Raw genomic sequence first — 14,247 nt, 5'->3', positions numbered from 1 at the left:
GTGACACAGAGCAGAGTCTAGGTGGTGGAAGTTGGCATCTTCAGGGACCGCTGAGGTGCGCAAGGCTTTCCGCGTTCCCACCACAGGGCAATCCTGCATCTCTCCTTGCTTCCCTGACTTCGGCCTCCACTGTGTGACAGTCTGTTTCTTGTTCCCTCATCGTTACATCGAATCCCCCAACAGCCCCTGTAACTGCTTCTGATTGCTGCCACTCTCTGCCCACTTCATTCACTCTTTTCCCTTTGTCTCCTCTCACTGCCTTGGCTGTCATGTGACAATGTGTGACCTCCCCAGGCATCACCAGGTGTCCGTCTCAGTCCACAGCATCTGGGGTCCTCCCCGCTGGTGTCCACTGGTCACCACTGCCACCTTGGCCTTCTTCCCCAAGAAGCCTCCTTTTCCCATTACATCCAGGCCAGCTATCATTCTGGATGGTGACAATGAACCTCAAGGTAATAGAGGCTTCTCTCCTCCTTCTAAATGACCTCCCGTTTCTGGCAGAGAGTTAAAGATGTTCGATTTTCAATAAAAACTGGCTGCTTGATTCAGGGAAGTAGTTAGAGAACAAGAAATTACAAGCTCAGGGCTATGTTCGGTCTCAGCATGTAAAGGATGAGCGTGATCTGCAGAAACTTCCTGAAGCCACCCAAGGCTGTGCTGGGTTTTGAGGGGAATGGAAAGTTTTAGGTGAGTTAGTTTGATTTTTTGTAATTTCCTAAAGACATTTGACATCAGAAGTTTCTAGGGCTCCAGACGTCTTGGTCTCTATGGCATGACCCAGCGTAAGGCGAGACGTCGAGAGAACAGACACTGCCTGGTCCCACCGCCCTCTGCAGATAATTAACACAGCTCAGGAGTAAACAGATTCCTGCTTCCTACTCCGTCTACACAGCTCTCGTTGACGCTGACGTCTGGGACAGAGGGACTTTTTCCTCCTCAACCGAGGCACGTGGAGGTGACTGGGGAGAGGTGCACAGAAGATGAAAACACTGTCTGGAGAAGCAACACAGCGACACGCTCTGTGAACTTCCTCTGATTTGCAAATGCAATTTCTCCCACAGACAATGCAGGCAGCACCAAGCCCTGACTGAAGACACAACTCATGAAAGTCTCCAGGTCAGAGTCGGAAAAACCTCCCGCCACTGAAGGCAGAAGGCAGCCCTGGAAATAATGAACCACATTAACTAAGAAATCGCAAAAACCATCTCTATTAGACAGCTGTGCAGGTCAAAAGGCAACCAGACAGGAGACATCAAGAGGAAACTCAGGCTCCCCAGGATAATTGCAGTGCAATTAATACAGGGTGAGTCACCGGCCTTGTGGAAGTGGGATCCGCACGGCTAAGGGGAGCAGGCTCACAGACCAGTCCCCCAGTCTATCAGCAGCAATTCCCCTTCCTCACCATCTGTGGAGCCCAAGGAAACATCCTCAGGAAATAGGTCAATATGATGATGTCGCTATTAAAAAAATCAACTGCAGAGTCCACAAATATCAACACAGAAAGTGCATCCTCTAGAAACCTGGAAATGATTTCACAGCTGTCCATCCCAGCTCAAAGGCCTGTTGGGTGGCTGATAGCAACTCGAGGGGACAGACAGTAACCAAGAGAAGGCTGAGAAGAAAAAGGGAGGACAAGGTGAAATTGACATGCATCGTGCACCTACTGGGTGCTGGGTGCTGGGTATGGTGATTTCCTTCCCATTACCTTCTGAGCCAATTCTTACTATCCCCATATAGATGTGGAAACTGAGTCTCAGAGAAGCTAAAGAAAAGCAAACCAGGAGGAAAACACAAAGAAGCAGAGATAGAGGTTGAGGGTAGGGGGTGAGAAGAGAAAAAATATGAATCTATGAAAGGAAGGTCCACTACATTCTCCTCTCATCCCCCTTGGCCTTTTCCCCATTGGAATCCTGGACTGCACATGAGACAGAGGTCACTGTGCTATAAAAATACCCCAGGGCTCTTTCAAGAGCCACATTCAAGCCATAGGCAGGGTTGAACAATATCTCAGCCCTCCTTGAGCTCACAGCACACGCACCAAACCGGAGGGAGAAGGGCAGGGCTCAGAGTACAGTGGACATCCACCAGCTGTAGCGCATTACAAATGCAGGCTCTTGGGGCAGATTCTGCATCAGTAGGTGATTCTGAAGAAGGAAGTAACCACGAACTATGTTTTGGAAAACGCAATCATAGAAGTTTTAAGTCCTAGAATTTAAAGTACGCTGGTTGGTGTTATTAAGCTTTTCTCCCTCTTCCTCGAGGAGTACCTGTGGAGATGTGAGAACTTTCTGGGATGCAGAAGGGCAGAAGCAGCCTAGACAAGGGCCCTGGTTACCACTTCTCTCATCTCAATAGCCTTGTAGGAAAGCAAATTAGTCAGACTCTTTTAATCTCAGGCAGTGGTGTCCTGGAGCTGGCTGGTACCTGCTCACAAAAGTCAATTGTTAGATATTCAGAAATTTGCAAGCTGCTTGTTAAACCTTGGTAGCTTAAAATCTGCCACAGTGGGAGCATTTACACTGTGGTAATTGGTAATTTTTTTGGTAAACACAAAAAATCAAATCCTTTCTCTCTCTCTCTCTCTCTCTCTCTCTCTATCTCTCTCTCTCTCTCTCTTTCTTTTTCCCAGCACACCACTAGTTGCAAGTGGCAGAAACGCTACTCAAATGAGCTTCAGTAAGAAGGAATATTTATTTGTTGTTACAACTAGGAAGTCCAGGGATAGAATTGCCTTTAGCTATAGCTGGACCTAAAAGCTTAAAAGATACTGTTAAATCCTTGTTTCTTTCCCCATCTTTCAATTCTGCTTTTCTCCATGCTGTTTTTAATCTGCAGACAGAATTTCTCTAGGTGACAAGGAAGATGGCAACTTCCTGCCCCATATCCATATTCACCCAACTTTATAAAAACCCAAGGGAAAGGGATTATCCTCCTGTTGGCTCTACAGAGAAGTCCTGAGAGGATTCTGATTAGCTTTAGGTCACATGCCCATCCCTGAACCAATCACTAAGCCAGGGGAGAAGGAGGATTCTAATTGGCCAGCAAGGATCATGCATCCTACCCTGAGATGGGGAGGATGTAGCCATCATGGTTGACATTTGGGTTGTTTTTGTTTTAACTTAGAGCTTGGAGTTGGTATTTGACCAAGCCCTCTGACTTAGGTGAGACAATGGACAACAAGCCCTCCTGAAATTAAAGGTTTTCTCGGCCAATCCGTGCACTGGAAAGGTGGAAGGATTTAGGAAGTCAATGGAAATCAGGCAATGAAGAAAGTCCATGTAAAAGGACTTAATAATTGTCAAAGAAATCAGACAGGAAAATGGTAAGCATGGGGCATCAGAGCCAGACAGCCCTGGATAACATTAAGTACTACCACATGAGTTGTTACAAGGACCAGGACTACAGGAACAGGGTGAGGCAGATGCCCAACATGTTTTGAAAGCTCAGTAAATGGTAGCCACCAGTATTATTATTATTACCTCTATTTTGTGGCCTCTATTCCTCACCTATAAAAGGAAAATGATGACATGACCCACTTTGTGGGGTTACTATGAGCATATGAGACATTATAGTACAGGCCTGGCCTACTATAGCTACTCCATATAAGTTGTAACTATCCCTATCAGGTAGAAACATTATTTTGAAGGTTCCCTTGCTCCTGCCTCAGCTTCTTCTTTGAATCATCGAAATAAACACTTGACATTTTCCTTCCTTTCCTCTGAGCACGTCAAGAAATAGTCAAGGAATTAAGACAACCATTTTGTCTCCAAAAAGAACCTTCTGGAAATGTGTTTCTCCGGCAGGTTTTCCAGAACAGGTGGGTTTGGCTGAAGGGAAGTCAGATATTAGCAAATATTTTCTATCATGCTGATTTCCTGAGAAAACTGTACAAGTTACTGAAAGTTTAAAAAAAAAATCCTCCATCTCTCCAACTTCAAAAAAGGCATTGAAGGGAGTATCAGTGAAGTACACAAGATCTTTAGCAGAGTGGATAATATCAATGCATGTTGCTACTTTTGATATTGCCTCGATGACAGGAGTGGCGGCAGAAGTGGAAGTTCAAAAAAAACAAATTCAGAAGAGACAAATGGGAAGAGCTTTGTCACTCAAAGAATAATAAATGTTTGCTATGGCCTACTGGGCAAGGCTGTTGAGGTAAAGACAGTGAGTTCGTTCAAGTAGCAATTAGATGCTATCCTGGGGGAAAGACCATCTTATAAGGGAGAAGCATCAATGTGGTGAATGGCTTTTCACGCTCCGAACACTGCCTATGTTCTTTTCGTACTCTTCAGGGTCTGCAGTCCCAGCAGAATATGTCAGCACAGAAATAGGCCCAGAAGTATATGCCCTGGGAAACTGGGCCAAGAGAAAGAATGCTATTCAGGCAGGACCACAATGTGCAATGTTCAACTATAGCACCCATTTCACTTCCATCGCTTCTTAGGTCTCGGGAAATGCAGATGATGCTAGGGCAGGGAATGGGAGACAAGTTCTCAGGTCCTGCCAGCAACGCTCAGCTGTGCCCAAGGACGCTATGTTCCTGGGTTGGTGAATTCAATAGCATATACAAATGAGGAATTAAAATCTGTTATGATCCTAAATAAGAGAGACCATTAGCCAAAGGCCAGAGCTTTACTTCTTGGAAGTGCATCCTGATGGCTGCCTCTCCTAGTCTCAGGGAACTTCATTTCTGTGCCATTTCCCAATATGGGGGAAAAATGAGGATTTTCAGATATTTTTCAAAATGCATAATTTCTAGACGCCCTTTGGACAGTAGAGTTTCACATGTCTACATTTAAGGTCTTTTAAGTTTTGTGTCAAAGACATAACTCAAGTTTACAGTATAGCTTCTGTATTTCAAAACCAAGATAAGGCATTAGCATGGTGGCCTCCCAAATCCCACCCCCAAGTCACATTTGAAAAAGGAAGCAGACACGCATAACCTGCTGAACATAAAGGAAAACAGACGATTGAGAATTAACAAATATTTGAGAGGTATCAATCTCAAACACGAAAACTAACACTAAATCACAATTTATTCAGGCAACAGAAAAATATTTTAGAATTTGTATAAGTAAGGTCTGCCAAAAAGAATCAGAAATCTTGAAAATTAAAATTTGGACAACAAAAATAATTAGTAGGTGGGCTGGAAAACAGCATGAAATGGCTGAAGAGGAATTTAATCATGTAGAAAATGGAGAGGAAGCATTTGGGCAGAATACAACTTAAAACAACAAGTACAAATATATGACGGAAAAAAACCAGTTGATATGTGGAGTCAAGATTCAGTTGTTCCAAATTTCATCTAATAGGATTTCTAGATGGAAAGAGTGCAGGAAATAAAGCAGAGAAAATAAATTATTTTAGTAGAAAACCATTATGGAGATGATCATTTATATTGAAGGGACCCACTAAGTTCCTAGAAAAATAAGATGGCTTTAAACTAAACATATCAGGTAAAACTTTATAAAACTGAGTATAAAGTGAAAAAATCCTATAAAGTTTTCAGGCAGAAAAAAAATAGTTTATCTACAAAAGAACAAGACTAAAATTAGAATCAGTATAACTGATTCACTTTGTTATAAAGCAGAAACTGACACACCATTGTAAAGCAATTATATTCTAATAAAGATGTTAAAAAAAAATTAGAATCAGACTTCCCAATAACATACTGAAAGAAAAGAAGTCAAGCAATATTTTCAAATGTCTGAGAAAATAATTTTTTACCTACAATCTCATATGCACTCAAATTACAACAAGTGGGAGAACAAAATAAATATTTTTCTGACATATATATAGAAAATCATAAACTTTATTTACCACACATATATTCTGAAAGAATTACTTTAAAAAAAAAGTGAGCAAGGAGTAGATGAAGAATTCATGACAGTTTTCTTAATGTATAATTAAATACAAATGATTTTGATACATAATGTATAAAAATTAATATTTGGAAAAATCTCAAATGATATTCACATGAGAACATAAGGAAATGGGGAGGAGGAATGAAAGCAAGCTAACATTCATTGTGTGTGTGTGTGTGTGTGTGTGTGTGTGTGTACTCTAGATATTAATAGACAAATAAAAGGTAAAATACTTGTGTTAAAAGTGTATGGAGAGAGCCTCTGGTAATGGTACTCTGGATGAAATATGTTTTTAAAATTATACATATAATTATATAATATATGTATTATAATTATATGTATAATTTTATATATAATATATAAACATAATGGAGAGTAACCAAAAACAGGTAGAAACTAGAAGAGAATCAACACTTTAAAAAAGGGAGCAGCAATGAGTACGTTTCCCATTTTTATAGCTCTTCACCTGAAGACAGACAGTACCTGGTAGGACAATTAAAACTTGAATGGAAACCCACAGTCTCACTGGTTTGAGGATCCATAAGACAGAATTCATGATGACCACAGGAGCTAAAGAGGAAAAGGCTCAGAAAGGAGAGAATCAGAAAAAGGGACCTTTAACTCTATAAATTTGTTGACTAAGTCCTTAATTATGCTGCTGTGAGGCAGACTGCACACAGTCCAGCTAAGCCAACAACCACAGGGGATGTAGAATTTGAAGTTAGAGTCTGATCAGGTAAGATGCCTGCTAAAGCAGAACTATCTTTATGTTCAGAAGATTATAACTGAATCCAAAGTCTTTAAAATGTATCGTTCAAAATGTCCAGGTCGGGGCTTCCCTGGTGGCGCAGTGTTTGAGAGTCCGCCTGCCGATGCAGGGGACACGGGTTCGTGCCCCGGTCCGGGAGGATCCCACATGCCGCGGAGCGGCTGGGCCCGTGAGCCATGGCCGCTGAGCCTGCGCGTCCGGAGCCTGTGCTCCGCAACGGGAGAGGTCACAACAGTGAGAGGCCTGCGTATCGCAAAAAAAAAAAAAAAAAAAAAATGTCCAGGTTGGGCTTCCCGGGTTCGTGCCCCCGTCCAGGAGGATCCCACATGCCGCGGAGCGGCTGGGCCCAGAAGCCATGGCCGCTGGGCCTGTGCATCCAGAGCCTGTGCTCCACGACGGGAGAGGCCACGGCAGTGAGAGGCCCGCGTACCGCAAAAAAAAAAAAATGTCCAGGTCACTCTCCAAAATTACTAGACATGTGACAAAACATGAAAATGTGACTCATACCCAAAAGAAAAGGCAATCATTGGAGACCTACAAGAGAAACCTAATGTAGAAATTAATACACGAGGATATTAAGGCATCTATTGTAACTATGCCCAAAGGTGCAAAGGAAACTATGCTCATATGAATATAAATAAACAAAAGGAAGAAATCTCAGCAGAGAAATAGAAGCTATAAAAAAGAATCAAAATTCTATAACTGAAAAAAATCTAAAATTTCTTAAAATAGATTTAACAACAGATTGGATATGATAAAAGAATTAGTAAGTGAACTTAAAGTTAGAGCAAAGAAATAATCCAATCGTATATGTATAACTGATTCACTTTGCTGTACAACAGAAAGTAGCACAACATTGGGACTTCCCTGGTGGCACAGTGGTTAAGAATCTGCTTGCCAATGCAGGGGACACAGATTCGAGCCATGGTCCGGGAAGATCCCACACTGCCACAGAGCAACTAAGCGCGTGCACCACAGCTACTGAGTCTGCACTCTAGAGCCCGTAAGCCACAACTACTGAGCCCATGTGCCACAACTACTGAAGCCTGTGCGCCTGGAGCCCGTGGTCCGCAACAAAGAGAAGCCACCGCAATGAGAAGCCAGTGCACCGCAATGAAGAGTAGCCCCCGCTCTCCACAACTAGAGAAAGCCCGCATGCAGCAACAAAGACCCAATGCAGCCAAAAATAAATAAATATATTTTTTTAAGTAGCACAATATTGTAAATCAACTATACTTTGATAAAATTTTTTTTAAAAAGAAATAATCCAACCAGAAGAACAAAAAGGTGAAAGATTTTTTAAAAAATGAACAGAGCTACAGTGATCTGCGGGAGAATATCAAATGTCATGTAATTGAAATCTAAGAAGTTGTGGCTACACAGAGGATTCTGGGAAGATGGTGAAGTAGGAAGCACCAAGAATCTCTCTCCCCATTGATCAACAATTGCACTCAGAGGATCTCAGATTGTGATTTTAAAAAAAAGAAGAAAAGGAAATCTATTTCTATGCTATTTATAAGAGACACACCAAGACCAAAACAGATTAAAAGTGTTGAAAATGATAGGAGATGTATTTATATGTATATATGTAAAGTTAGTCAGAAGCCATGCAAATAGTTGTCACAGCTGGAACAAGTGCCCCAAATGCCCAGAGACAGGTGAGGTTGAGAGATGAGTGGACCTGAAGTGTACCTGAAAGCTTCTGATAGAAGATCCAATTTCTTTTTTCTATTATGCATATTTGATAATCCTAGAACTATTTATTAAGTCCATCATTTCTCGAGCAATCTTTAATTGTACCTTTGTATGTGAAGTGTCCACATACACATGGGTATGTTTCTGGGCTCTCTCACTTGTCCTTTGGTCAATTTGTCTATTTCCACATCAATACTATCTTAATTATTATGGCTTTATAAGAAGTATTAATATCTGGCAGAGCAAATTATCCAACTTTCTTCTTCTTCAGGCTCGTCTTGGCCTTTTGTTTTTTTTATATATAAATTCTAGAACAAGCTTGTCAAGTTCCTCGGGGCAGTGGGGTGCGGGGATCCTGTTGGGATTTTTTGTTCTAGTTGTATTGAGCATATAGGTCAACTTGGGAAAAAATGTCATTTGTACAATATTGAGCCAAAGATTATTTATTTAAACTTTCTTTAATATCTCTGAATAATATTTTTTCTCCATAAACTTCTCACTATCCTTTGTTAGATTTTTCCAGTAATATTTATATTTAGATAGATGATAGATACATAGATAGATGATTGATAGACTTTACTGGTATTGTAAATGGTATGTGCATCTGTCAGTGTTCAATTAGGAAAACAGAAATAACTTTTAAGTTCAAACAGAGTGAGATTTAATACAAATATTTCAGTGGTTATAATATTGTTAGAAGGGCTGTAGGACTAAAAGAGAAAGAGGGTGTGACCCAGAGATAAGGACATTGCTTTCACCCCTAGAGCCTACAATTCATATTTCAAGAAGCCACTGCACCCACAGAATAAAAATATGAGGAAAGGAAAAATCAGAGCTTTTGAAAATCAAAAGTATGATTGTTGAAGTTAAAATGTCAACAGAAAGACCAGGAGCCAAAAATGAAGAAATATGGCAGAAAGTAAATCAAAAAGAGAATTTTGTCATTGTAAATATGACAGACAAGATAGTAGACTTGAATAAAAAGTCTACTTATAACATTAGACTAACAGGAATTCCTAAAAGATAGAGAAAACCAGGCAAAACAGTATCAAAGAAATAATACAGGATAATATTCCAAAGTTGAAGAATATACAAATCTTCAGATTATAAGGAAAATGAATGAGAAAATAAATCACACAGTGGCAAATGAAAACAAATCAGAACATCAAAAGCAAAGAATGAGGCTGGCAGGGGTCAGGGGGCAGTTACATTTTTAAAAAGGTTGCCTACAAAGGAAGTAAAATTGGACTGGCATCATATTTCTCATCAGCACACTAGACACCAGGAGATGATGGAGAAATATCTTTGAAATTCTTTTAGTCATATATTTTTATACCCAGCCAAACTATCATTGAAGTGTGAGTGGTGGAATAAAAACATTTTCAGACATACAAGGACTTGGAATTTTCACCTCTTACATTTCTTCTTTGAAGTTATTTGAAGTTGTACTCTAACAAAACAAGAGAATAAGCCAAGAAAGAGAAAAATATGGAATCCAGAAAAGAGCAGAACCAACCAAAAAGTGCAACAAATGGAAGTCCTAGGGTAACAGCTATGCCTTAATATTATAGAGCTGTAGGTTTATATTTATTAGGCTCATGGAGGATTCAGGAGTGGTAAAGCAGAGAAAAGAATGAGGAAGGAAGAATTTGGAAGATGTTAAGGATGTGATTTTAAAAACAATTCAAGAGAAAGAGAAATGTCATTAGAAATGTTTCAATATGAACACAAAATACACAACAGAAATATACATGGTGAAAAAATATTTTTAAAATTATACTCAATTTCACTAGCAATATTATTAAATTATTAATGTATCAATTTTGGCCAATCAGTTCAATAAAAATTAAACATTGATTACATCTGTGCAAATGAAAATGCAATTAAATGGCCACTCTCATATGTTACTAGTGTCTTTTTTTTTTTTTTTTTTTTTTTTAAGGGGTCTTCCCGGACTGGGTCACGAACCCATGTCCCCCGCATCGGCAGGCGGGCTCCCAACCACTGCGCCACCAGGGAAGCCCCACTAGTGTCTTTTTGAAAGGCAATTTGGCAATAATTATCAAACATCTAAAAATGAACATTTTTGGCCCAAACAGCCACTTTGGAAATCTAGGATAAGGGAATGTTTGCATGTATGTCAGAAGTATTCACTATAATATGGTTTGTAATAGTAAAAATACAAAATGATAACTTAAGTGTCAATAAATAGGAAGTTGATGAATAGATAAATTATAGCACATCCACACGGGAGTACCATGCAGCCATTTAAAAATATATATGTACAGACATGAAAAATTCCAAGGACTATTGTTTAATGCAAAACAAACAGCTGAACGACATGGCTATACAAAAATATGTTTATAGAAAACAAGTGTAGATATGTTTGTGTGTACATAGATAGATAGATATACAAATGAAGAGAAATGGTTTCTAGCGGTGGAGCAGGATTGAGAATAAGGGGAAGGTTACTGAGAAATTTAATACATCGCTATATATACTCTGATTAACTGAATCTTTTATAAGATAAAATATTTATGTTTAATTTTAAAATGAATAAGCACCCCCAGATAAAGTCAACGCACTCTTATGCTACACACTGAAGAGAAGGGGTCTAAGACAAAGGAGGCAATTGTCCTCCTCTATGATGCAGGTGTCCGCATAGTCTAATACTGAATGCTGAGCACCAAACACGGCTGACAGACATGCACAAATTGAATCAAATCCAGAAGATGATAATCAGGATGGTAAAAGATCTGGAATATCATAATAGCTGAGGATCAACATTTAAATAATGAGAATTGTTAGCCAGGGAAAAAAGAACATGATTTAAAAGGACATAATTTTCTTTTTAAAAATGACAGCTCTCTTGAAATATGAAATTTATCCTGTGTGGAACTGCACCAATGGGTAGAAGTTATAAAAAGAAAATTTTAAGTTCACTAGGAAAAAAAGAACTTCATCTTTAAAAAAATATACAAAGATATAAAAGCAGGATCCATTCTATTATCTAACAAATTGGTACAGTTTTTAAAATGAAAAGAATACCTAGATGATGAGAGTACCTAGAGAGTGCAAACAACCACTCTCATTTATGGCTATTTAACTGTCCTTCAGAAAGACTGTCCCAGTTTTGCTTTTTAAAGTATATAGTACATATCCATAGAATGTTTACACAATGATATAACTTCATTCATTCAGTGAATATGCATTGAGCACCTGCTATGTGCCAGGCATTGTGCTGGGCACTGGAATACTATATGCTGGGGACGGAACAAGACAGCTGCCAGGTCCCTGCCCTTAAGATGCTTGGAGGTCAACCTAGAAGCGTGGGATAGGGAGGCTGGGAGGGGATATGGGGATACATGTATACGTATAGCCGATTCACTTTGTTATACAGCAGAAACTAACACAACATTGTAAAGCAATTATACTCCAATAAAGATGTTTTTAAAAAAAAAAAAAGATGCTTGGAGGTCAAACATTGCTGATAGCCTGCCCTCGAAGCCACTGAGTCTGCCAACGCAAATTATACCCCTTGCCCAGATATCTTTGTTTTAATAAACAGCATTTTGCATCTTTTAGGGAGCAGGAAAGTAACCCACATGAATTCCTATTTAAAAGATCATTTGATGCGGCCTTTGTCCAGAAGCAGGAACCCTCCAGACAGTGGAGGGCACCCTCCTCTGTCTCCACTTTCACGTTAATGACAGTTGTAAGGATTCCAAAGAATGGATGCATTTTCAAAGAAAACTACAGGGAGTGTCCCCTGAGCCCAAGCTAAAGCAACTATAACAAAGAAAACCTTCTATTTTCTGGCCCTTGCATCCCCTAAAGCCTCAAGAATGGCCTGAGCCCTCCCCTCTCCACTCACTCCTCCGGATACCTTAAGTCCACAGCCCACCCTCTGAGTCCTTTCTCTACACAAACACTCCTATCTGTTCTCCATCATGTAGCATGTTTCCAACCCTTCATCTCAAGTTTGCTTGTTTGAGAGTCCTTATCTCAAAGTAGACTTTATGGGTCTTTCCTAAAGTCCCTCTTCAACCTAATGTCCCTTTTAGCCACCCCCACCCTAGATAATAAAGTTTGCTTCCAGTAAGTAAATACATAACCAGTTTTCGTGTTTGATTTTTTTTTTTGGCCAAGCAGCAAGGCATGCGGGATCTTAGTTCCCCAACCAGGGATGGAACCCATGCCACCTGCGTGGAGTCTTAACCACTGGACCGCCAGGGAAGTCCCCATAACCAGTTTTCTTAACCTATGTGGAAAGTGCAATAGTGCCACCATGTTGGAGGGCTGATGCAGGTGCATGACGGGAATTGCCCAAAAAGCAAACCCATGGCCCTGGGTATCCCAGAGAAATTGAGAAGGAATCATCTTCAGTTTTGGCCTGGGAGGTTCACATCAGTTGTGTGGGATATGTGTATGCGTTTCAAGAATGGTGGGAAGGGCGGGGTGCAGTTCAACCAGTGTTAGGGGTGCAGTCTATTGAGTTAAGCACCACTTTCTGGCACTGATCTACTTTGAACGTGCGGTACCTTATTTTACGCCTTAGAACAGGAGGAGTTACTCATAAGATAGGAACTGTCATCCTCATTTTATCAATATAACGAGGCACAGAGAGTTTCCGTAAATTGCCCAAGGTCATCTAGCTGTAGAACCTGTATCTGAATGCAGAGATGTCTGACTCCAAAGCCCAAGCCCTTAGCCAGGTTAAGCCAGTTGCTGGTCAACAGAATATGGCCAAGTGGGGACTCCAACCCTCCCCACTACAGCTGTTGCTCCCAGTTCATAGCTCCATTCCCACTGTGCCCGCTACGCACCTGTCCTTACTTCTTCCTCATGCACCCCAGCACTCTGCAATCTGTCAATCCATAGTGGATCCTTAGGCTGGCAAACACTCACCCCATGTTCAATAAAGTGCAATCGGAGCTGGTGCACTTGCTTTTTTAATTATTGGTTAAGAACATGGGTTTGGGGATCAGACAGACCTGGGTTCTATCCCTGAACTTCCCTAAGCCACCCTTCTTTGTCTGGAACACACGCATAGTGTCCTGACCTCTGGGTCTGGTGTGTGGAATACACAACACCTGCGAAGCGCAGTGCCTGGTACCCCGGCCCCTAACGACATTAGCCTTTAAAATCATTATTAGTATTAAAGGCTCACGAGTGGTTCTTATTGCTGAGGATGGTGACAGCTGTTCAGTGTTCTCGCAGACCAGTCTCAGTGGGCCATTGTCTCTTCAGGCAAGAGCCATGGAACCCGCAGATGCTACACCCATCACTTGACCCATCATTGTAACTCTCTCTGATTGGCCAGCAGTTTGCATTTCTCCAACGTCACAGATCTCTCTCAGCAACTCTCCATTGCTCCATGACGCAGGCAGCACTGTCTCCACGTGGCACACAAGTCCCAGAGAAAGAGAGAAGCAGAAATTTGTCCAAGGATATGGGGTGATTCTGAAAGAGCCAGAAGTGGAATGATCCCACCCTGGTTCCCTTCATCTCACATCCCTTGATAGTGTGTCACGCATATGACGCCCTTCATCAGGGATTCGGGAAGGAAGGCAGCTGCTTCATCCAGGGCTGACGAGACCTTCTCAGTGCAAACAGGACCCTCTGCTGGGTCTCCTCGACAGCCCGGGCATCATCTCAGGGAGCCAGGTATCATCACCACAGGCCAAGTCCATTGCCAGCCCGGCTCTGCCAAGAAACATGCAGCTCAACTACACTTGACTCTCAAAATAAATACTTTAAGTCAGAACACATGCGTCAGCTTGGCCCGGAGCCATCAGTAGCACCAATAGCGTGGAGAAAGCTTTTGGAGCAGAGGAAACGCAGCAGGAGGCCCCTTGGAAGGGGCCAGGTCAGGCTTCTAGGACCTCCGGAGCACAGTCCCTGGGTGGAAGCAAAGAG

At 41.2% G+C, this 14,247-nt stretch overlaps 1 long non-coding RNA gene across 1 annotated transcript in view; it reads right to left on the bottom strand.

Moving 5' to 3' along the window:
* The window catches only part of LOC113623425 (uncharacterized), a 98,898-nt gene that overhangs the window by 72,422 nt on the left and 12,229 nt on the right, over positions 1-14,247 (bottom strand). The gene's annotated exons all lie outside the window — the stretch shown is intronic.

Source organism: Aethalodelphis obliquidens, unplaced genomic scaffold (assembly GCF_003676395.1).
Source record: "Aethalodelphis obliquidens isolate GAN/ISIS:26980383/991018 unplaced genomic scaffold, ASM367639v1 scaffold11, whole genome shotgun sequence".
In the NCBI taxonomy this organism is placed as follows: domain Eukaryota; kingdom Metazoa; phylum Chordata; class Mammalia; order Artiodactyla; family Delphinidae; genus Aethalodelphis; species Aethalodelphis obliquidens.
The sequence above is the reverse complement of the archived record's forward strand: the minus strand, read 5'-3'. Positions and strand labels throughout refer to the sequence as shown.